We start from the raw sequence: 25,305 nt of genomic DNA, 5'->3' as shown, positions 1-25,305 counted from the left end.
CAAAGCAGAATATTTATCCTCAAAACGCACCAGCTGCACACATTACTCATGCTACGCACTCTCAAACATGGTCGATTTTTAAAAAACTAAATAGGTTGAGAGCTTTTTAGGATACCCGAGCTCTATGTTTAGAGACAGAAAAGTTAGTTCAATGGTTCATTCAAAAACCATTTGTTAAATCACTAAGCTGAAGCGGTTTCTCTGTTGCTTTCAAGTTTAGAGCTTACGCGGACAGAGGAGAAGTGAACGAACAAAGAAAATCACATCCAGCAGCTTCCTACGCTCCTCCCCCACCTCCAGCGCCCCCCCCCCCCAGCTACACCAGCTGAGGACACCCCAACACCACGGCGACCATTTCCTTGACCATGAGATAATCTTAAAAGGATCTGCTGTGTGTGCCCGGCAGGAAAGTCTACAAGAATTAGAGAAATCTCGAATTACTGTCTCTCCCAGTCCCACCATCTACAAAACCCACACCACGCTGCCCTGACTTGCTGCATTCATAGGTTCCCAGCAGCTCCTGTAAGTCATCTCCAGCAAAGCAGGCAAGCAAACGCCCGACGCTGCCGGTGGCCAGGGCCTGTGTCCCCTGCACTGCACATGCGCACACAGGCGGAGGAGAGGGGCCGCGGCGCTGGTGTCGGACTCCTGCTGACTCTGATGGACGCGGACGCCTCCCACAGCTCCGACACATCAGCCGAAAAAGTCCCAGGAGCTTTATGTGCACGCAGAGATGACGGCCGGGCCACCTCAGCAACAGGGTGGCGAGCCTGAGGCCTCGGAGGTCAGGAGTCCAAGTCTCTCATTTTACTGACAAGGAAACTTGGGCCTTTGGCTGTGTCAGGAAAAACTCGCAAGACTTTTAAACTGGAAGGAAAAGAGCACTGGGTCTCCCATCCAGCTCACCCTTCCACGTTGTCTAGGCCTACAGGGATTGAAGGCCAATCTTTAAGCTATTTGACAACTTAGTAAGTCTTAGAAAACTCACAGTAATGCAAATAATTCTTGTCCCTGAAAGGCCAGTGAATATTTTCACGTGGAATTGAATTGATTAAGCACTGTGGATATTAATAGCTTTTCCATCCACTTGCAAATTCATTTCAGCATGCTTCATGGCCTATACGTGTGCGTGCTTGTGAGCCAGTAATGTCATATTACTGGCTTCTCACTAGTGAATCATGAAGTAGAATCACAACCACCGTCTCAATTCCCCATTTAGCACATGGAGGGGCAGGCCAGAGTTTTACTTTAGGAGGTCTGGATACGAAGCGGGAGGGGGTGGGGCGAACTGTCTTCTGTCCCCAGATGATTGTGGAAGAGGAAAGGAGACAGAGGCAGCGAAAAGCAAGAGGCAGACACGGGTGCCAGTGCTGGTTACGGAACAATGAGTAAGTAAAAATCCCGATGCAGCCTGGTCCTCCTGAACCCTTCTGTGGGTGGGAACCCCGTGCACTCTCAGGTTGGAAAACCACAGTCCTAGAGACCTAAATACTTTGAGACTAATAAAAAGAGAGAGGAAAAATGAATTAAGTGAAGCAAGAAGAAAAAACCCTATGACTCTGATCTAGTTACAGTTTTAACAGAAAATGACCCACAGAAAACTCCACCCTGTGTCTGTGGTGTGATGGCCTCATCTGTGGCCCCAGTCTGGGCAGGATCCTCCTGGATTTCTTTCTCGGAAACCGCCAGAGAGTGTCCTCCCACGGCTCTCCAAGCAGGGTCAAGGCCTCGCAAGGCCTCACCTTGGATGCTCATTCTAACAAGGGCTGCAGAATCCCGGCTCCAGCAGAGCAGAATGAAAGTCAGGATCAAGCCCTCTCTAATGAGGACCTGTTTATTTTTACAATTAACATAGAAAAACTGTTAGTTTTTGAGATCTGTTCGTTGGTTTGGTGATTCAGGACTTAAACTTAAAACACTAGTCATTAGTATTGATTGAGAGAGGAGTTGACCCCAAGCTTCCCCCACTCTGCAGAAGCCAAACTTTTTCATGACAGAAAAGAATGCACCCTTGAAAAACGCAAGGAGGCAAGCTGGGAGCAGGGCGCCCAGGGCCAGATAAATTTGAACTCTATAGCACACTGACTGCCCCTCTGGTCTTAAAAGTTCTAAGAGCTTCATTGTAACCAAATTAATGAGATCACAGAAGACTTGAACCCTGTAGGTTAACACTGGTTGACATTGGCAGTTTCCAAATTCTCTGGCACTGGGTTCTATGTCCACCGTGGGGTCAGCGAGCTCCTTTACATTATGTCCATCGTGACCACAACAACTGGCTCTGCTGCTCAATGCAGGCTCCAGACCACAAAGGCGAGAAGCCCCACAGCCTTTACGAGAGTACTAGTTCCCTAGGGTGGCCATGACAAAGTCCCACAAATAGTGGCTTCAAACAAAACAAAATCACTGCCTCACAGATCTGGAGGCTGGAAGCCTGGAAGGGAGGTGTCAGCAAGAAATGCTTTCCGGCCTTCGCCTGGTGGCTGGTGGCGACTTTTGTCACTGCAGCTGCAGGACTCCAAGTTCTGCCATCGTTCTTACTCAGAAGTCCCTCTCCATGGTCATGGCCACGTGCTCATATGGATATCAGTCCCATTGGACCAGGGCTCTACCCAGTGCCAGCATGGCTACATGCTAACGAACTGTGTCGGCAGCAACTCTGCTCCCAAATGCAAGCGCATTCCAGCACGGCTACCTGCCCAGCAGGCGCAGCCTCCCACCCTCCGTGGGCCCCACTCAGGCAGAAAGAAGGGCAGGGGCCGACTCAGAGCTGATCAGGAAGGAAGACCTGGATGAGGGGAAGGAAAGGTCCAGAAGGAGTGGGACAGGCAGTGTGGATGTGAAGCACAGTACGGGACATGGAGTTCCCAAAGAACCTGCACGCGTGACCACGGACATGAACAGTCAGCGGGGGCTGCCTGAGGGAGTGGGGGTGCTGAGTGGAGGGGGCAGGGGGAAAAATCAGGACAACTGTAATAGCACAACGAACAAAAAGAGGGGCCGACAAATAGAGCAAGAAAAACTAAGAAATATCACCTTAATTTTTTTTTTTTTAACACTAGAGAGAACCAACAAAAGTCCTTAGAACAAAAAGTCTTTGGATAATCGGGAAAACCAAATGCACACAAAAGTGGGTAGCAGAACAGTGTCAAGGCCAGTCCCACACGAAGGTACCATATGCTCTCAATAAAAAGTCCTATTGGAGAATGTTTCACATCTTGTGAGGATGAATTATTTTTGCCACTTTAAAATTTCATGAGGAGAGAAAATTCTAAGTCTTGACAAATTACTAACAATTTTAATGTAATAATGAATGTAGGGAAAAAAGAAAATAATTGTTAAAATATTTAAAACATTTAATTTCACTAAGCAACTTTTAATTGGTGACTACTAAATTATTATAATACTCTAAATGTTTCATTCTTTTTCAGTCTTTTTCTTGATTCCTAGTTCTGTTTCTCATTTGGTTTTGGCCTTGACTCCAGCTAAATCCAGACTCTAACTCTTGGCCCTCTAGCACTTGGCCGGGGCACGTCAGCCATGTGAGTGTCAGGCTGCGAGTGACGGGGGAGCGCAGGTTCTCGGGGAGCTGCTTCCTCTGAAGAGAGAATGAGAGCAGGGCCGGTCTACACGCCCTCAACCTCCCCGTCTCCACTTGTCACCCTGATGGTGTCTTTATCAATGTTGTTGACAAACCACCTGGAAATTCAGTGGCTTGAAACAATAGTTTTATCTGTTTGTGACACTGGGGGCTGTTTTCACAGTATTATGTATGTATATTCAGTGACACATATACCAAAATTGGAAAATACAGGGAAGACTAGCAGGACCCCTGCACAAGGATGACATGCAAGTTCATGAAGCGTCCCACGTTTTTAAGGGGTCAGCTCATCAAGAAGACACAGCAATCGTAAACATGTGTGCACCCAACACTGGAGCACCTGAATATTCTAAGCACAAGTAACAGATCTGAAGGGAGAGACAGACAACAACAATACGATAATGCTACGGGACTCCAATACTCCACTGTCAACAATGGGTGGCTCCTCCAGACAGAAAATCAGCCAGGAGTGTTGGGGCTGAGCCTGGCAGACATTCCTAGAACATCTGACCCCCCCAGCGGGAGGACACCCGTCCTTCTCAAATGCACGTAGCACGTTCTCCAGGACAGAGCATCTGACGGGCCGCAAAGCCAGGCGTAGAAATTTTAAGAAGACTGAAATCATACCAACTCTCTTTTCCAACCACAGTGGTATAACCAGAGTCAGCGACAAGAGGAAAGTCGGAAAGTTTACACGCACGTGGAAACTGAACAACATGCACCCGAATAATTCATGGATCGAAGAATAAATAAAGAGAAATTTTTTAAAACCTCGAAACAAATAAAACTGAAAACTGAGCGCGCCCAGATCTGACCGGTGTTGCGAAAGCAGCTCCGGGAGGGACGTTTACAGCAATAAATGCAGATGTTATGAAAACAGAAAGATTTCAAACAAACAACCTAATTTTATACCTCAAGGAACTAGAAAAACAAATGAAGCCCAAAAATTACCAGAAGGAAGGAAATAACAAAGACTAGAGTGGAAATAAATGAAATGTAGATCAGAAAAACAATAATAAAGATCAGTGAAACTAAAAACTGTTTTTTCTTTTTAAAAAGAAGACTCAAATACGTAAAATCAGAAAGGAAAAAGAAGACATTTTAACCGATATTACCGAAATTTATAGGATCATAAGAGACCACTAAGAGCAAATATAGACCAACAAACTGGATGAGCTAGATGAAATCAACAAACTGCTACAGACTACGACCTGTCTGAATCAGGAAGAGATAGAAAATCTTAGAAGACCAATAATAAGCCATGAAATTGAATTAGTAATGAAAAACCTCCAACACAGAAAAGGCCAGGAGCAGACAGACGGCTCTAACAGCAAATTCTACCAAACATCTAAGGAAGAATCAACACCAATCCTCAAACTTTTCCAAAAATTAAAGAAGAGGGAACACTTCCAATCTCCTTCATTTTAGGAGACTGTATTACCAGAATAACAAAGCCAGATAAAGATTCCAGAAAAAGTAAAATGATAGAACAAGGTTCTTAATGAATATAAATGCAAAAAATCCCCAACAAAATACTAGCAAACTGAATTTGACACGTGAAAAGGATCCTACACCATGACCAACTGGGATTTAACCTTGGGGTGCAAGGGTGGGTCAAGGTACACGAATCAATAAATGTGATACATCACATAAATAGAATAAAAGATAAAAATCATATGATTGTCTCAATAAAGTGAAGTCATTTGACAAACATGACATTTCTTCAGGAAAACGACCCTCAGTAAATCGGGTATGAAAGATACACACCTCAGCATAACGAAGGTCACATGCGCTAAAACCACAGCTAACCCCATGCTCACTGGGGAAAATCTAAAGCTTTTTCTCTAAAATCAGGAATAGGACCCGGATGTCACTGTCACCATTCTCACTCAAAACAGAATCAGGGGTCCTGGCTAGGGTAACAAGCAAGGCGTAAAATAAAAGGCATCCAAAATAGAAAGGAAAAAGAAAACCTGTCATTATTCGCCGATGTTATAATCTTATATTTAGAAAGTTCTTGGTTAAGAAACTGCTGGAACTAATCAGGGAATCCAGTGAAATTGTAGGCATGACATGGACATACAGCAGTCAGTGGTGTTTCTGCACCCTGACAACGAAACATCTGAGAAAGATGATGCCATTCACAACAGCATCAAAAACAATGAAACGCTTAGGCATAAATTTCACCGTAATTTATTACGGGGCTGGTGCCGTGTCCCTCTGTGTGTTTTCATATTCTCGTTCTGAATCAGGACAAACTGCAGGGGGAAAATCAGAGCCCAGCAGGGGAAGTGGAAAGGTGGCTGCTTCGCACCCGCGGCCCTCCCTCGGCTGGGGCTTTCCTGGTGCTGGGCGCAGCGCTGATGGCGGGGAACCACTGGGAGACAGGTGCCCGAAGGGGATGCTGGCATCTGGGGGACTGTCTACACGCAGGGATGTCCCACAAAGACTAGCCCCCCCTACAGGCCCTCCTTTCCACTGGTGGTAACCATGGGCGACAAATCTCTCTCTCTTTCTCTCTCTTCCTCTGTCCCTCCTTTCCACCTCCTTTGCTTCCTCATGACTATGCACTTGTGAAATCAGTGAGAACAACCATGACTGATTGCGATCAGCACCCACACAGCTCAGGGACAGCACAAAAGCCATTTTAACTGTGGGAGCTGTCAGAAGCGTGACTTGGAATGTCTTTTTAATGGTGTGAGGAATTCTGAATCTCGCAGGTCTTTTATTCTGGGTACCCATGTGCATGCAACACACACAACCTTTAAGACAGTTTCCCCTGAGTCCTGGGGAATCGGAGCAAGACTGGGTCCTCAGAAGAATCCGAATTTAGATAAGCTGCATTTTAGGATGTGGTCACTAAAGACATATCAGATGTCCAGTCTGCCATGGGGGAAGCTTAGCACAGTGGGAAACGTGTGCTTTTTGTTCATAATATGACCCCTGCCTCCGACTCACTAGACCCTTTCCTTCTGGGCTGATGTTTCTGTAGCAGGTCTGCAGCTACACAGCACTGGGGAGCAGAGGGCCCACAGCGTGAAAGGGGGAGGTGGAGCCACTTTTCCTGGCGAAGACTCTGGGCAGCGGACCAGATCACTGCCATCCATGTGCAAAAGGACGCTCAGAGCTGCTGACCGCTGGCCCCGGCAAAGAGTTAAGAGACAGCGTGGTAAAGTCATGGTTTTGGGGTTTTGGGTTCACTTGGTGATGACCCGGAAAGGTAGAGCACCAGTTCACCACACTCCCGTCCCCTTGCTTCCCCCAAAAGGGGGTCCCACCCCCTGGAGTCTCGGGCCTGAGGCTCTAGGACCTCAGCTCCCCTCTGTGGCCACAAGAGGGACCCACCCCACTGCTCTCTAATGGTGGTGCTGTAGGTCTCATTCCTCCCAGGGTTCCTTTTCACCCCCTTGTAGGATGAGGAACCTGAGACCAAGAGAGGCCATCTAACATGCCCCAAGTCAATCACTGGCAGGTGGTAAACCCAGGGCTTGAACCCACCGTCTCCCTCCAGACACACGACACCCTGCTGCGTCTGTACCACGATGTCAAAGCAGCCTGCGGAGCCAGGGTCTCCCCGACACAGGGTCCTCTGCTGAGTTCAGAGGTGCCTCTTGCCTACCCCACACACAGGCTGCATCGGCTTATGAACAGAAGTCTCAGTGTCTATAAACGGGAGCGACACCTGCAAGTCACCTGGAGGCCCCCGAGCCCAGGACCCTTTGGGAGTCTTAAGTATTCTAATTTCTTTTTTTTTAAGATTTTATTTATTTATCTTTAGAGGGGAACAAGAGAGGGAGAGGAATATCAATGTATGGTTGCCTCTTGTATGTCCCCTGCTGGGAACTGGCCTGCAACCCAGGCATGTGCCCTGACTGAGAATCGAACCGGGATCCTTTAGTTCGCAGGCCTGTGCTCAATCCACTGGGCTACACCAGCCAGGGCTCTCTAATTTCTTAAATAACTTTTTTACCCACTGGTAATTCAACATGATTATTCTAGGTGCTCACTTTTATCACTTCTTTCCAAAGCAGTCTACTTAGCTGCCCCAGAAATTATTCCCCCATCATGCCGCTCACAGTCCCATTGCAGCAGGTCACCCAGCCTTTCATTAAATCCCATCATCCCAGTCACACACACAGATGGCACAGACAGGCTCAGCATGAGGTCACCAAGCTTGGCAAGCCCTGAACTCAGACAGCGGAAGCACGTGCCCGCCACTGCGGGCGGGAGACTGGCTGAGCTGACCGATGGGACATCCATCAGGAGAGCTTCTGCTGACCAGATTCTTCAGTCTGGCATTTGCAGCCCTCAGCCACGACCCCGACTTGCCTTTCGTGCACCCCCTTCTGCATTCTCCTGCCTGTGTCCTGGGGATCATCCATGAAGACCTTACTCAGTCCCCTCCTGGCACAGGTGACTACACTGCCCTGTGTTACTGGACACTTTGTCCAAACCCTCCCGACGGGGTTCACGCTGTTCTTGCCCACACCCTCACTGTGTCACAAAACCTGGACATGCCCAACGAAGTGTTTCTGGGGCGAGAGAACAACGGCTCTTGCATAAAACCCCCACAGCTTGCTCACAGGGCTAGGCTAGTTATGCACATTGAACCAACACGGAGGTACACGTAGCAGTTGTCAAGGGGGCTAAGCGTATAGAGCCGTCCACTTGGGGACTCTGCTCTGTGTGCACTCTCTTCTTTCTGCCCCAAAAGCAACAACGCCTTTATTTCAACACGGAAGTCTGCATTTCCATAAGACCGTCACACCGCACTCCCCCTTCCCGGTTATCCGCAAGGCTTGGGCCGGCCAGCTCCTGCTCACGTGCCCACACGGCCCGTCAGGAACCCCTTCCCTTGCATGTGCTCCCATCAAAGACCTTGCTGCCCTCCGGATCTCTCTCCGGAGAGCGGGCCAACCATCCAAGGAGGCCGTGCACCCAACGGGGGTCCACATGCCCCCATGCGTTCCTGGCAGCGAATGGGCACGTGTCACGTGTGGCGGCGGACACGCAGAACCACGGTGCGCAGTGGGCCACGCCATCGAGCAGTTTGGGTTCATGCTTTCTGTCGTGTTCACGCAATGACGAGAGCCCCTGACGGCGATCTCTCAGAACGTGTCCCTCTCATTAAACTGTGAATGACTGCACATGCCACCATCTTTCCTAAAGGATTCCCGAAGGACTGGGAAAACTCAAAATACGTGTAAAACAAAACGAGAGAAAGAAAGGAATTTGCTCAAGTGTTTGGGCCATTCTTCTGCCTCAGCAGAGTTCTGAGTTTGGTCCCTGGTTTTTCTTAATCTAAAAGGCACGAGAGATACACATACTTTTTCATCAACAAAGGAAAGTAAGTTTGTTTAGCTTCAAGACTGAGCCATTCCTGGCACCAAATCCAAACGCTGTGAAACTACCGCTCACCTACCACCTTTCGTTCGTACGTGGGCGCGGGAGAGGCTAAGAGCAGCCCGGAGTCAGGGCCTGCACGGCACCGTGGCCCCTGCCAGGAACGCCTGGGCGTCTTCTGTGTCATGGCCAGGCTCTCGGCCACCACCTACCCAGGGGTCAGGACCTACTGGGGGCTCTCTCGTGCCAGCACAGCTGGGCACCTTGGAGACTGACTGTCGGCCACCACTGAAATGACTTCTCACCAGGTGGGACTGAGTCTGCCCCGCCACCAATCTTGTCAAGGTGCTTAAGTTCTCTGGCTTTTCATTTCCTCATTGATAAAATGGATACAATAATTGGGAAAATATAACTGAAAATTACCCGTCACAGCACCTGCCATGTATTAGATAGCAATAAAAGATTTTATTATTACTGGTTTTCTGAAAACAAAAACCCCCAAAAAACCAACAAAAAACCCTGAACAAACAGACAAAAAGCAACACTAGCAAAAACTCTTCCTCCCCACTGGCTTCTCTTCCTCTGCTGTGCAGATACGCAGGCCTCCTCGGCCCGGGGCGCCGTGGGTGCCCACAGCTGTGCACGGTCCCTCCCCACCCGCCTTGTGACGCTGTCTCCTCGCTGTTCACCGTCTCGGTGACACTTGGAGAGTCGGCTCCCCTGAGCCTGCACCTTCACTCCGTTGAAAGGGCAGTGTCCCCAGTGCAGCATGGGGCAGTTTGGAGGGACCCGGAGTCCCCCGGCACCTCCACCTCCCCTCGCTCCTCCACTCAGTGCGGCCGCCTCGGCTCTGTCCCAGGGCGGCTGCTGCTCAAGGAGTGGTGCCCCGTCCTCTCTTTACACGATCTGCACTCTCACCGACTAATTTTGTCCATAAATATCTTTTTAAAAAATCCTCCACTGAAGACATGCATATTGATTTTAGAGCAGGGTGGAGGAGAGAGAGAGAGAGAGGGAAAAAGAGAAAGGGAGAAACAGCAACGTGAGTGAAACATGGATCAGTTGCCTCATACGCTCCCTGACTGGGGACTGAACCCACAGCCTGGGTGTGTGTCCTGACCGGGAATCAGACCCGCGCACTTTCAGGTTCACCAGAAGGTACTCCAACCACCTGGCCACGCTGGCCAAGGCGATCAACAAGTATCTTTACAGAGATGCCTCCCACATCTTTCTTTCTATACCAGATTATTCTCCAGACTCCACCTGCAAAATGTGGCACTTCATTGGAATGTCTAACAGACACCCCAGACTCCATGGCCTGAAGCGCATCAGCTTCCCCAAATAGAATCTCCCTGCGCAAACCTCGCACCTGTAAACCATCTTTGATTGCACCTCGTCTCCCACATCAAGTCAGGCGTGAAGACCTGTCAGCAATTCCTCTCTCATGTAACACCCACCCCCTGCCCACTTATCACTGCTTCTTGGATTACTGGAACTTTCCCAACGCCAGCTCTCTCCAACCCCAGCCTATTCCGCACACCAAGGTACTACAGAGAGCTGCTCTCACCAGGCACATCAAATAACCCCCCACCTCAAAAATACAGGTGACTCCTTACATTTATGGGGGAACAGATGTCTACTGATATCGCAGAGTCACAGTACTGAAAATGGATTTATTCTGCCCTTTTAGACTTACCTACGACTAATAATATTTAGACTGATATTCACTAAAGTAAAAATAGTCTATTCATAATTTGTAAAAGTCCATGGTATTTTCAGACTCTATTTCCTATCTTCCCCTGCTTCTTCCCTGACTTAAAAAATAAAACAAATGAACAAACAAACAAAACAATCCCACGATTTCTTTCTGGCACATCCACTTCCCTTGACGTCAGTCCGCTTGTTTGCCGAGGTCCCATGTCCGCCACCAGGAGCACAGCCTGGGACCCAAGCGTGGTCAGGCAGTGCACCGACGCTTCTGTGGCCACGGCGGTTGCTTCCAGGATGGGCCGAGGTCACGTATATCCAATTAGAATAAATCCTAGGAGTTGGGAAGATGTTTCTGAAGAAAGAGTCAGGGTAAGACTGATGAGGCTCAGTGGCTCTTCGGGGGGGAGCCCAGAAAGGTGGTGTGACTTAGGACTGCGGGGGGACAGGGGTCTGCTTTCCCCATGTCTGACCCAACTGGGCTATTCCTGTACCTCCGACAGAACGGGGGACCGAGTGAGGAATGAGTCCGTATTAGAAGCTTAAAGCTTGGAGGAAGCGACAGAGAACTGTTCTTGTAACAGTTCGACTGTAAGACTTTCTGATGACCCCCTGGACACGGAGAGTTCACTGCTGGTGGGACTGTGGGGTGGGAGCTGACAAGTCCTCAGAACCGGGAGGGAAGGATTTCACCAGATCTGTCAGCCAGGAAACCTGCGACCGGTTTTTAATGCCACCGTCGGAGTCGAGGCAGGAGTGTCCTTTCTAAATCCCCGTGGTGCAGGAAACCAGGCTTGGGTTTACACAACGTAAGAATTTCCGGCTGAGCCAGGGAGAGAGGGGGAGTGTGTCTGACGCAGCTGACCAGGGACACTCTACCTACTCTGCTGAGGCTGAACACGGGACACGGGTGACGATCTCCCCACAGAGAGACTCTGGCCTCCGGGGGTGGTTAACTGCATGTGTCAAGTTGGCGGCATCATGGCACCCAGAAATTTTGCCACACACTATTCTAGGTGGTTTCTGTGAAAGTATTTTTGGAGGACAGTGATGGGTAAATCATGAGACACTAGGAAAGGCAGGTTCCTGGCAGGTTCTGTAACTGGCAGTCTCCTCCCAGCAGTCGAAGGCTGTCAGGGAAAAAGGCCGATTGCCCAAAGAAGAGCGACTCTGCACGCCCGTCATCTTTGGGCCAAACCACGACACTGATTCTCCCGCATCTCTCGCTTCTTCCTTGTCTGTTCTGCTGCTGTGGGACTCACCAGCCTCCACAGCCATGCAAGCCAATGCCTTCAACTAAACCCTCTCTTTCTTTAAACATGTCCTGTTAGTTCCAATTCTCTAGAGAATGCCCAGCGATACCCTAGTCGACACAAGTTTGGAAATTTCCCTGAAGAGTGAGTTCATGGTGTCTCGGCCCTGGTGCGTGTCCTGGGCACTGTGGCAGGCAGGCCCTTTGAGTGCCCCCACCTCCCTTGGAGAGAGACCGTGGACGTTAGCTACAGACAAGGAGGAAGGACAAGTGAAGCCAAACATAAGATTCATTCTGAGGGTTATTAATTTTGTAGTACAGTTTGTGGTTCCTTTGTATTAACTAATTTTAATACTCTCCAAAAATGAAAAAAATAATAAGAGAAGGAGGTAGTGGAGAAGGAAGGGGAAGAGAGGAACGAATAGCAGGAGAAAAAGAACGAGAAGGTTAAGAAGAAAAGGAAAGGAAATTATTAAAATGAACATGAGGTCTTTTTTTAAAATCTAAAATTAAAAAAAAGCATCCATCCAGGATGAATCAATAAGTTGGCCAAGCCCTTTTCTAGTAAAATGATATTTAGTTGTAAGAAAAGCAACCACAAAGGGTTTTTTTTTCTTTTCTCGCTCTCTCTTTTTTTAAAAAAATTATTTGTGATTTGTACATTGTCTACTTCAAGGTTTCGTTTGAACTTTCTACACTGAATCATGCCCACAGCTTATTTTCTCAGTAATGGTGGTGAATCACTCTGTTAAAGTGCACTGAGTGTTCTTTAGCATTCCACACCCGATGAACTCACTCATCGCGGCCATGCATGCGTACTGCTGAGAATTGTGAGAAGACCGCCATTTTCCACAGTGCTGAGCACTTGAATGAGATACAAGAGGGTACTGTTTGATTCCTGACATTCCTGAAAACATATCCATTGTCGCCACGCAGAATGGGAAGCAGAATCGCATAGAATAAAAAGTCCTGAACTGGAAAGCAGAAGACCTCGGTCCTTGTCCCAGCTGTCACTAGCAGAGTCCCTGTGGGCAAAGTCCCCATCTGACGCCTCTGAGCCTCAGGCACAGCCTCACCCGTGGTATCGGAACACTATTCTGAGCACTGAGTGACAGAGATTATCTAACGTGACAGTGTCCGGTACAGAGCGGGGTCCGTGTGCACCAGCAATTCCCAACCTTTGTCATTTCAGGGCACACGTACATTCATCAACCAAAATTCTGCAGCACACCAAAAAAGTACGCCGATCTGACAAAAATAGGTATGATTTTGATTAGTGGACAGCTGTTGTGTTGGCTGTTCTCACTTTTTTTGGGGGGGACGAGCTATGAGGTCAGTGCCCCAGAATAAACAGTCAGGTGCTGCATGTTTTACAAATCCTTGCCGCCCACTGGTGGAGCATCACTGACACGTGCAGACACCACCAGGGAGAGGTGGGACCAATGGCGTCCTGTGTGGGGCCGGCACATGGAAGAAGGTGTGGGAGTTAAGAGACTTTACAGGGCCTCCCCCAGACTCGGGCCCAGAACAGGTGTCACGAAGGACCCCTCTGGGCTAACAGGAAGGGCTACAGCTGGGCCAGCGTGGCTTTCCCTGCACCCCAAACTGGGGGCAGGGTGTGGAAAGTATGCCACAGAATGTGTAGACACAGAGTCAGTCACTGCTGGACGGGGCCAAGTGCCCTGGGGTCCATTTCTTGCAGATGGCAGGTGGCTGAAGGGATCCCTTCAGGTGAGGGGACCTCTGGCTGGGAGAACCGGAACATTCAGAAAGCTTGCTTCAAAGGGAGGCCCGGATAACCCAGGAATGCTGCTTGGAAGGGGTAACCGTTGATATCAAGGAAGCCACGTGTGAGTAAAACTCGCACGTCTCCGCAGAAAGGATCGTGTAGCAAAGGACTTAGCGCTGAATGCCTGGGGACTGCGGGTCTTCAGAGTGACAGCTGTCACTATGCTTACTGCCGCCACTGTCCTCATCAAGTTGGAGAATGCATGGGGAAATTAAAGCCCCTGGCAGAGAAGGGCACTCCGAGGTTTATTTCCAAATTATTCTTTAAACTATTTAAAACACTTGGTTTTCTAGGGATGAGCAGAGCGATCAGGCATCTCCGAGCACGCATCTGAATTAAGTGAACTACGCCTGTGGGCGGGGCAAGGCAGCCTGAGGGGGGAGGCTCCCAGAGCAGTGAGGTGGGGTAGGCACTAAGGACCCCCCTCCCCGCCGCATCACCCAGCAGTCTGCTTGCACCCTGCGCACAAGCCCGAGGGTGAACACAGGCACCTGTGATCAGCCCTGGAGCGTGTCAGTGCGCATGCGCTCACTCAGTCACCTATGAAACCGTAGGAAGGGGTCTCAGAATCGCGGTGCAATCCAGGCAGTGAACGCAGCATGTAACCCATTTGACCTTGCTTAATACTCCTCACAGTCTCCTAAGGCCCAGCCCTTCCTCCCATGAACGCAGGAGACACGGCAGAAAGCTCAGTGGGTTTCGCAGCCGGGCGGACCCTGCCCACGTCCCTGCGACACTGGCACGGTGTCCCAGGCGAAGCTAGGGCAGCTCACAGCACTGGCCTGGCTGCCCGCAGTGTTTTCCCGGGGCCTTGTCTGCGGGAGGGGGTCGCCTGCTGCGCTGAGCAAGGTGGGCCGCGGTGGAGGGCATGTCGTTAGACAGCCTGCACTTTCTTTGGCCACAAACTGCTCGTGCCACTACACAGCAGACCTTCAGGGAACCCGAGAGGACGCCGGAGGTCCAGGCGTTACAGCCCGGAGGCGGAGTTCTCGGCGCCCCTCCAACCAGGCCCTCCTCCCACCGCTCTCCCTCATTCCACCGCAGACACCCGCGAATGTTAGGCACATCTCTGCTTTACGTTGGACATTCTTCTCTATTTAAAATAACATATTTAAGCTTATTAGGATGTCAAAATATTAACTGTGGTGCTGATTTCCCCAATTCTGCAAGCTATAAAAATGCAGCTCAGCAGAAAAGAGGATTCTTGTTAAATAGACAAGATTTACATCTTTTTTAAACTAAAGAAGAAAGTTAAATTGGGATCCTCAAAGCATTCTCATTAATTCTTGTATCGACACTACAGAATTAGTTGGAAAGAAAGTGTCCTTTACACAATCTCTCCCTTCAAATACATCCACCTCTAATTAGAAATATTTCCAGTTAATCAAAATTAGGTCACGCCGAACTTTCCAAAATATCACACTCCAAGTTTGGGCTGGTTTTTGACATCTCCGTAACATCTGTAGACAAAAGGAAGAGTCCTCCTTATCACCAAGCTCAGCAGCTTTTCTTCAGAGTAAAACTCCCACCTTCACCACAGCTCCCAGCGCTTCCTCTGCGCGCTAATCAAAGACGGCCTTTCTGAGAGAAGCGTTCAAGGAACGTATGAGTCGATTCTAGGCAATCACCCACTCCCGCCTCGCATGGTTAGGAGCCGCGGCTTTTCACAAGTAAAAACATCACAGCTTTCTGATTGTCACCAAACCCGGATTTCGAACAGGAGGGCTCAGAGCAGCAGGGTCCTTGGCAGAGGTGAGGAGCGAGAAGCCGGGGCAGCGCCCCTCACTGCAGCAACTTACCCGTGAGGTGCTCAAGGCCGGTGCGGGTGCTAAGGTGCCGCCTGCACAACTTTCCGCTTGCGTGGAATTCCATCTGTTTAATCAAACCGAAACAAATTGTACTGTCAAGGTCCTTGTACCTTGAAAGATTTCCTTCCCATTATCTTGTTAACCCATTGCATCATTCAGAAGAATAAATACCCCAGCTCGGCACACAGGAAATGTAACAAAAAAAAAAGAAATACAGAATTATTAAGATCTTTACGTGTAGGTATCACACACACACACACACACACACAAAAGTTAGGGTCTTCGTAACAGAGAAGTCGATGATTTATTAAGCACAAGCGATAGTGTTTGTCTAGTGTATTTGAAATTATGTCTGCTAAGTAAAATCTGGACTTTTCCCGTCATTTTCCAAAGACAGGAACCAGTCGGAGATCACCCCGAATTCATGCCAGAACTGTGCAGCAGGGCCTGAGCCCCCTCAAGGCGTACTGCGTGTGCGGGGAGAAGGTGCTTCCCCGTCTCCCCGCGGCTGCTTCGCCCTCCTGATGAGCCCCGTCCTGTCGGAGGAGGGGACGTTCAGACACACCGACATGAACAGGATTTCAACAGTCCCCTCTGGATCTCGATTCCAATCTATTCAAATGCAATATGATACCATCAAGCGGGAGTGATTTCGATGGTTTCTTCTGGGGTGATTCAGTCCTTCATGAATGCTCAGATTTTCAGAATTCTTTCTTTGCTTTCGGGTAGCACCTGGCTGTGCGAGGGGCCTTCCTACGCTCTTTGGGGCCTCCCTGGCCATGCACTGGCTGGTGTCCTCTGAGATCGGGCGCTCTGCCTCTGAAGTCTGAGGCTGGTGGGACGGGTCTAAGCTCCACCAGCCTGGTCTGAGACCAGGGCGTCCTCCGGCACCTTGGCTCCTGAGGGTTGGCCGCAACCTGGCTTCAGAGCTCACTCTGCTCTCACCTGGCGATCTAGGCAGCTGGACAGCCAGCACTCTGCTTCCTCCTGAAGCCCTGCCTCTGCCCACAGACACTTCTGAAGGCCCCTGTGGACCAAGTACCGAGGGCAGCTCTCGAGGGTGAGCTCAGACTTGTCAGCCAGGGTCCTCCACCGGCCTCCCGAGCAGACCTGCCCCTGGGGGGACTGCAGTGTGGGGAGCGGCCGGGGCTCCCCTCCCCTGCCTGTCCTCCGCCACCCATCGTTCTTCACAACTGCTTTTCTCACTCCTCCAGCTTTCTAACCCCAACCCGCCGACAAACCTCAAGATCAAGTCACCAGATCGGGTTCTTCCCATGTGAGCAGGAAAGCGACAGTTTTACAAAATCGTTTTATTTTTCAATAAAATCAGGCTTCATTGTCTCAGTCCACACACCTCCCCACCCCGATATCCTATTTGGGTTTTTAGAAGGCACACAATGACTCTTGTTCTTTACACTCCTGCCACAGAAAGTTCCAGTACAGCAACCCCCACCCACCTGAACCCCAGGTCTCTCTGCAGGTGCCAAACAGGAAAGCCCAGAGACCCTTTTCCATAGGATGCAGCCGAGTGCCGTGTGCAAAAGGGGCTGCGAATTCACGGAGGAATCCCACCGCCTTCTGAAGGGCAGCCCACCTTCCCGCTGGAGATGCCCGGGGTCCCAGATGCACCCCAGCCTTTCTGGGAGAAGGACGGAAAGGTACTGGACTGTTTGACCTGTGAGAGTTGCTGATTTCACTTTGTTTTAAAGGACTGTTTTCTCTTTCCTGTTTGGGAATCCTAAAATCACTTAGGACTCTCTCCATATTAAGAAAATATGAGTTAGAGTTCTTTTAATCATCAAGACATGAAGAAAATTCAACACTCCACTCTGCATTTGGGAGAGGGCCTCAGACTTTTTCACTGAAATCAGATTTTAAATTTGTTCTTTTGAATCCAATAATATGAGGTTTATGGTAAGTACCTAAGACTCTGCACATAATTTGTTTTTTTTAAAAAAAAAGCCCTGTCAAATCAAAAGTGTAATTTGATTGTGTATACAACCCTTGAAGTCAGGAATTTTTAGAGGAGTTCCTTGAACTTCCTGGAATCATACACAATTTTTTTTTTGTATCTGCATTTTTATGGGAGAAAAATACTAGCTTTCATCAACTCATCAAACTGGAATTTTTAAAAATTTTCACCCAAAGACATTTTTTTAATTCCTCTTTTAGAGAGAGAGGAAGGGAGAGAGAAAAACATTGCTGTAAGAAAGCAGCATTGACTGGCCGACTCCGTTGAAGGCCTGGCCTGGGGACTGTTAAGTGCCTGGACCGGCAGCTGAACCCGTAACCTTTCAGTTTGAGGGCAACGCTCCAGCCGACAAATGTAACTGTGGCCCAGGTCCAGACCGGGGATTCCGACTCCCAAACACGTTTGGGATTCCTGTTGTGTTTATGCCCAACAATACTGAGTGGCCAATCAGTTATTTGAGAGAAGTAGACAGAAATAAGTATGTTGAAACGGTCCTTATTCTGAGTAAGTTATCAGTTTGCTAAGGACAATAACTGTGCAAATATGTAAGTTTCCTTCACAGGAGGCGTAGCAGCAAACGAGCTGACTCTCACCATCCGTGACCCTTGCTGCCCACTGGGCAGAGGTCGAGCTCCTTCACACGACACGGAATGTCACTGACAACTGCACCCTGCCCAGCCCGACCCTTTGCTCTCACTCTGCATGTCAGCCAAGTCCGATCCCTCACTGTCCTCTGGTTCGCGCACGCGCAGTCCAGCTTCTCCGTTGACAAGCCCTCTGTCTAGCGCATTCCTCCCTACTCTTCACTTTCTCCTCCCTGTGCAGAGCCAGTCCCCAGGCACGAGGTTTGCTCGTGGCATGGCAGTGGTTCCTCCCACGTCCTCACCCACTGGTACCTGGCATGACCCGGCGCTCAGATGCTGCAGTCATCCTGTCTCCCCAGGACTCAGCACGTCCTGGCACACAGGAGACACTCAACACAGGGTGGTCGGATTAATAGTAAAACCAGAGAATTCAAGAGAGTCAGTGAAGGACTGTGGCCAGTGCGACAGTGGAAGGTGGCTCAGCGTTTGGACACAGAGACGTGAATTCAAGATACTCTCATGAAACTCTCTAGAATGATCCTGCCTCATCCCAGCAAAGATCTTCGCCCACAACAGGGAACAGGGGCGAGTGAGAGCAGCTCAGGCCTCAGGGCAGAGAGGACCCCTGATGCAAGACGCCTCCAGCCCACCCTCTGCTCCCTTGGCCGGCACTGCCCCCTCTCCTCTGTCTCTTTACTTCCTGCTCCCACCACTTTCCCGGTTGCTATGCCACAGCCTCCCCACTTTTTGGGAAAAGGGCCCATGAAGAACACCAGGCCCGAGTGATGCCAGTGTTGGGGAGAGGTCTGGGGGACAGCTCTGGGCAATCTTTGATGAGCCAGTTCTCGGGACCTGCATGGAGACGACAGTTTGCAAAGCACTGTCACTCTGTCATGTGTGTCTTCTCATTTGATCTTCATTTGCGATAGTTTTCTCAGATTAGCAGATGTGGGAAAAAAACAGCAGCTTAAATCACTGGAGGTAAGGAGCCTGGCCGGGCCGAGCCTGCAGCAGGGGCTTCGGACCCCACATGCACTTGGAGCTCACTTGGGGGGGCCAGGGCAAGGCAGCTGAGGGCGTCCTCTGTAGAAGCAAATGTTAATAAAAGTGTTTTTGTTGTTGCAAAAGTAGTAAGCACACAGGGAAAGAAAGACCATGTGATGAAATACAAACGTACCCTTCCCTGCTCCTTTCCCAAGAGCCTACCCCTACTCTTCCCAGGTAACCTCCTCAGAAATTCCCGTTTTCTTCCAGAAGCGTCCTCCTGTGTGTGTGCACACACACATACGAAGGGAGCCCCCCAAGTGGAACTCATGAAAAACTGTGTCTTTACTCTCACATGTTTAAACTCCAGTCCCCTTCCCTACTCTCCATTTGATACAATATACCTATTGAGACGTTTTCCCAGGGCTCCCTGGGAAAGAAAACAGTTTCTGAATTCGTTGATTCTGACACCTTTTAGTGCTTCTGCCTTTCTTTGTTTTACCTCTTCCACATCAGCACAACATTGCCTTTTGAGGACTTTCATCCAGGGAAACAAACAAAAAAAAGTTGCTTGGTGCAAGATCAGGTGAATAGGGAGATGGGGCACAGGGGTCGTGCTACTTTTAGTCAAAAACTGCTGAACCCTCCGCATAGTATAGGCAGGTGAGCTCATAAGTCACCCATCATGAAATGGGCAAATGTGTTGAAAGTCTTAAAAAAAGTCACTGAAGCCGAATGCAGCCTCTCACAACAATGCCAGCTGGTACACCGATACAGGAGTGTTCTTAGAACACTCACCAAGTGGGAGAAGCCTTTACTACAAGGGACTTGCCCTCCAGAAGATAATTCTGTTTTGGGGGGTACCCCCTCATATGTGTTACACAGAAATACTACATATGTGTGCATAACCAGAAATGTACAATACATGGATACACATTTACATACAAATTATAAGACCATTAAAATACAGAAATATACCCATCTAAAATCATACTTATGTCTGCATGCATATACATGCATACATAAAATGATTCTATATGGCATCATACCTGTGTGTTGTATGTGTGACCGCACATGTGTGTATAGCCACATGTATACATACATCCACCTGTAGGCAACCACAGACCTAGCACCAGATGTTAGGGGCATGGCTGGTGATGGAAGCTGGCGACATTGCTTCCGATGGCCCGCTGGACTTGCAGATCGGGAAGCTGTTGCTGGTGAGAACAGAGCTCCCGCCTGCGAAGACTCCCCAGGCCCTGGGGAGAGTCAGACGCCCTTTCTCATGGAATCATTGTCAAGGGCGCCCTCCCCTCTGGACACCGTCTGAAAGCAGACCACTTGTTTTCAGACCTCCTGGTTCTCTTTCCTACCCTCACCCCACTTCTGCACGGGCACACGAGAGATGCCACTGGGTGTGATCCGTGTGTCCGGCAGCCTCCAGGCTTCTGTTGGGGCAGGCATGTTGTTTCGCGTTCTGGAACATCCATGCACGATGCCTGGCCCGAGTTCACTGGAGGAGAGCAGGCTAAGCGGCCGTGACAGCAGTGTCGTGGTCTGGGCAGCCCCTGGGGGCAGAACCGATCCCTTACCCTGTGTGGGGAGACAGTGGAAGTGACAGAGACATGGATTTTGACCCGGTTAGGGAAGAACTTCCTAATCCAAAGTTTTCAAGACATGGAACAGCCACTCTGTGAGGCAGCGTGTTCTCAGGTACCGAAAAGGTGAGAACTGTCCTGGACGGAAGAACGTCTCAGGCGATTTCCAAGTTCACTGACATCTCCTAAAAGTGAGTGTCTGTGGCCAGTGGGTGTCCACGGTGCTCATCCGCCCAAACCCCCTGCAGCAGAGGCACGAGCAGAGGTCCTCATTAACTCCGGGGGCCTGCAGGGTGCTGGAAGTGAGGCTATATGGCAGAGAGCCGTACTTCTAAAAATTCATTGATTTTTAATATTTCAATCACGGCTGACGTTCGGTATTATTCTGCATTGGTTTCAGAGGGACAGCAAAATAGTGAAGAAGCCGTGTTCTTCGAAGAGAGCCCCTGATGCTTCAGTGCCCAGTTGATTCCAGTCAATTGGGATTTAAAAAGCCATATGAGGCCAGTGGCCGCCCTGGTGGCCTTGCTCTCAGATCCTGTCCTGTGTTCCTGGCTCTCCTCCTTGTTGCCTGTCACACGATCATCCATCACTTGCTGTCTGGCCACTTGCCTGCAAAACTGCCCCATTGAGGACCCAATCTTGCTTTAGAGGAATTATCGTACCTTCTGAGAAAGAAGTGGAACCCTCGTAAAAACATGGACTCTGGAATAAAGAGTCAGAACAGACAGCGAATGCAACATCGCCAGGCCGGAAGGTACACACAGACCATCAACTGCGTGGCCACAGCACAAACACTGGTGTTTCGAAGAAGCGGGACGGTGCGCCCCCCCCTGTGGTGGGGGCAGCCGCAGCGCTGCACAAGCTCAGGCCTCAGCAGGCCGCGCCCCGGGGAGGATCCTTCCTGCCTGCGCATGCTTGGGGCTGCTGGGTTCCTTTCCCCTACGGTTTTTAAGAGAGCGATTTAGCATGAGGTTATAAAGTAACCTCAGGCTGTGTGTCGCTTCACCAACAAGAGGAAGTTGTCTGACTTAGAAGTTATCATGTCAGATCAGGAAGAGGCCTTGGAGACTATATAATCTAACTCGTGTCTGCTGTACGGAGAAGCAAACTGCACCCCAGAGGAGGCAGGCGCTGGCTGAGGCCACGTGGTTATTTAACAGTAGAAGGTTTCCCTTGTGTAAAACAATAGTTAACACGTAGTGAATAACAGATAGCTCCCCATCTGAAACGTAACCTTTTTCTTAAAAACAAAGTCTAAGCAGCGCTTCCCAAAAGTGATCAGCTCTGCAGGAGTGTCCAGGGCTTTGGGGACAGCCTGTCAGGGGACAGGGACAGTTCGGTCTTCTTCTGTGCCTGGAGAGAGGGGTGGAGCCTTTCATGGGAGCCCGGCTGGAGGACAGGCCCGAGTGCTACTTGTGCTTGCCTTTGCTGAGACCACACCTCCCCAGATGGGGTCCAGGGAAAACTGCCCTGTGCCCAGGATCTGCTCGGGCCACCCCCCTGCAGACAAGGCTCTCTGCAGCTGGGCCCCGGAAGGCACTCTTCCCCCTCGTTGTTCACTGAACAGCCCTGAACGTCCCCCAGAGGAGGGCGAAACCTAAACAAACAAGTTCTATTCTCAATGTGTCTTCCTGAAAACCAGCCTTCACCCACATGAAACCAGCTCACAAGCTTCAAATGCTGGAGGCTTCTAGGTACTTTCTGAGTTTGCTCTGACTCATGTCTTACATATTTATGCTCAATTTAAAAATGAAGTAAAATTTTATAAAAGAATTTCAAAAAGAATGAGCAAAGAGGTGAGGGCTCCCTTTCAACGTAGAACAATTCTCTTCTTCCCACATCCTCATCTTTTCTCCATTACCACATACGGCTCTTTCTTTTTCCTTGAAATGGGCACAGAGTTCAGATAACTCACACATTGGGAAGCTTATTTATGGAGATTCAGACTGCAGAAGTTAGCAGTTTAATAAAAAAGATACTGTCACGTCCAGTGCTGTGATGGATCGGATTTCTTCTCACAGTGACTAACAGATTTTTATGATGTCACCTGGCTATACAAAAACCATAACTGGCTTCCTCCTGGGATCCTCTTGCATGAATACGACCCCTGACCCTGGCAGCCCACCACCACTGTTCCCTTCCCTTTCCCCACCGAACCCCACCTTGGGTCCGGGCCAGCCCCTCCAGCCCAGTCGACCCCCACCATGCTCCCCCCCACGGTTCTGCCCGTGGTCCTCCTGGCCTTCCTTGCTGGCCGTTCTGTACCTCGCTCCCTCCATACAGGACTGTTACCTCCTTCAGGGACAGGCGGGCAGCTATTTCTCTTCTGGAAATCTTCCTCGAAGCCCATGTAACACCTGTTGTGTCGCTTGTCTGCTCTGAGAGTCACTGCAAGTTGTGCTTCGTGTCACTCCTACAAGAAAAGCTGGAGACCTCTGGACCCGGGAGGTGGAGGTGGGGCAGACTACACACACATCGGCCGGCTCCCCCCGCCGCACTGCGGGTAAGGTCTGGGGTTCGTGTGGCGGAGTGACGTGCCCAAGGGCACGCAGGGTTGGCAGCCACGCTGTGGAGACGGCTGCTCGTTGCCCTGCACCACACCGCCTTTCAGAGTCACATCTGGGGCTGGGGACACAGGAAAACCAGAAACAGTGTTCTGTAACCCCTGGAGAAAACCCAGAACTCGTTAGTGGTACGCTCAGGTCTCCCTTACCAAGAACCACGGCCCCGGTCCCCAGTCTCCGTGGCAGTGACGTGCCGCCACATGACTAAGCGCCGGCCGGCGGAGCAGCATGGACACTGGAGGCCAGACTTGAAGGCACTGGACTCCTAAGTTGGACGAAGATTTCCCCGACGGCACCACGTGCAAGACGGCTGCCTGGTGACTGAGAGCACCCCCTCTGAACTGCGACGTGTGCGAGAAACAGCGACACTAATAGGACACTGTGCTGAGCTACTGAGCTTTTGGCTGGTGTTCAGTCAGACCAACACGTGTGTTACTGAGTTCTTACAACACCCCTGTGACTAGGTATTATCTCATTTCACAAATGGAGTACCAGAAATGAAAGTAGCCACACTTCTCAAATGAGGCGCAATGAGGACTTGAACCCAAAGGTGCAACCAATTCCTCCGTACCAGTGAGGAAGACTCAGCCTAAGGGCTTGCGAAGCTTATGGATCATTTTATGCACCCACGCAGCGATGCATCAACAGCCCACTACCAACAGAGGGCAGTAGTGGCTGCCGAGTGGCTGTCACTTGGAGCTGATGAACAAATGGGTTAAGCACTACTATTAAATGAAATACAAGCTATGTGCGCAGGGAAGAGACTCTGAATGCTCTGCTGCCCCTTCTCTGGTAAAGGGTAATTTTTCCCTCTTGAGAATTATCCCAGCAAGTTATTCAAACTCCTGGGCCTCTCCTCTGAAGAAAAGGGAACTTGGCCTAGAATCTGATAATCAGTACCTTCCTCCCAGACTCCGATGGCCCACTGTGCTCCTGTGAAGAAACACCAACTCAGCGTTGATCTCGTGAAGAAAAGTTACACTTGCAGGTCACCCTGGGCTGTCGCTGTCCCCATAGGAGAGAGGCTGGGCAGCAACTTAGGCTGTGATTACTCTCAGCAATGGGCGAACAAGGCTAAGACCAGGCTGGATCGGAACTTTTCCCTCCCTCTGCCCCACCCTCCCTCCCTCCCTTCCTTCCTTCCTTCTTCCCTTTTTTCCTTCTCCCTCCTTCCCTTTCCTTCCCTTCCTTTTTCTTTTCTTCTCTATATTTAAATTTTTCTCCAGTGAACATGTGCAATTGTAGAATTAATATTGAGAAAAGAAGAGTAAGACACACAGACACGCGCAGCCGCGTGAGCGTGTGAGGGACGCGTCATAAAGAACGAGGCAGTAGGAAGGGTCGACAGAGTGGCTTTGGGTCACGGCGGCCCTGGGTTCAAAGCCCTGCTCCACCGCCCATTACGGCGGTTTTCTGTTAAGTTCCGCAGCCCCCTGGAGCCTCGGTTTCCCGTCTATAAATCAGAGGCTGGGTAACACGCCTACACCACAGGGCCTGGTGAGGATTAAACACCCGACGAGCCGGAGGGTCTGAGGGTGGGGTGGTGAAGACGTGGAGGGTGACACAGTACATGACGTCGTTACATTACAACAGTTTCAGTAAGACCAGAAGGAGTAATTATATGCTAATTATGTTCTCCCACTGATCACAGTACTCCAAGTTTTTCCCTCAGTTTCTGCAGTTTGACCTCCTGAGATCACCACCCCTCCCCTCAAACAGAAGTCATGCGTTTCCATTCCCCCGCATGCCGGGCTCCTGAGCGCGGGTGCTCTCCGCCCCAGCTCGAGGCGCTCGGGTCAGTTTCGGTGGCACCGCAGCCGACCGGGAAGGAGAGGCAGGATCCGTGCAGTGGGACGCCCACCGCGCCACCATGGAAAGCGCAGACCAGAGAGTGTCCTGAGCACTGCGGAGGCCACTCACCACCTAGAGCACGGCCAGACAGCACTGCCTGGGGACACCTCGGGGAAGGGACGGCCTCTTCCAACACTAACTCACTCAGAAACGACCGAGTGCCACCGTTAGTGGCCACCACTCACTAAGCAGTCAGCACGTGCACAACACGATGCCGGGACGTTTGCCGCACAACTTCTCCAGTTCCCACTG

The 25,305-nt window shown here is 50.2% G+C and overlaps 1 long non-coding RNA gene and 1 other non-coding gene across 2 annotated transcripts in view; one reads left to right on the top strand and one right to left on the bottom strand.

Moving 5' to 3' along the window:
- Window positions 1-25,305, bottom strand: part of LOC119037588 (uncharacterized) — a 72,654-nt gene that overhangs the window by 250 nt on the left and 47,099 nt on the right. The window contains exon 4 of the long non-coding RNA XR_005080228.2: window positions 15,489-15,561. This is a non-coding gene — a long non-coding RNA (uncharacterized LOC119037588). The remainder of the gene's footprint in view (window positions 1-15,488; window positions 15,562-25,305) is intronic.
- Window positions 3,772-3,874, top strand: LOC119037717 (U6 spliceosomal RNA). Its single transcript, XR_005080267.2, has one exon. It is a non-coding gene; the product is annotated as a U6 spliceosomal RNA (small nuclear RNA).

This window comes from Artibeus jamaicensis, unplaced genomic scaffold, assembly GCF_021234435.1.
Source record: "Artibeus jamaicensis isolate MK-2021 breed Jamaican fruit bat unplaced genomic scaffold, CSHL_Jam_final scaffold_537, whole genome shotgun sequence".
NCBI classification, from domain to species: Eukaryota; Metazoa; Chordata; class Mammalia; order Chiroptera; family Phyllostomidae; genus Artibeus; species Artibeus jamaicensis.
This window is presented reverse-complemented; position numbering and strand designations above follow the sequence as displayed.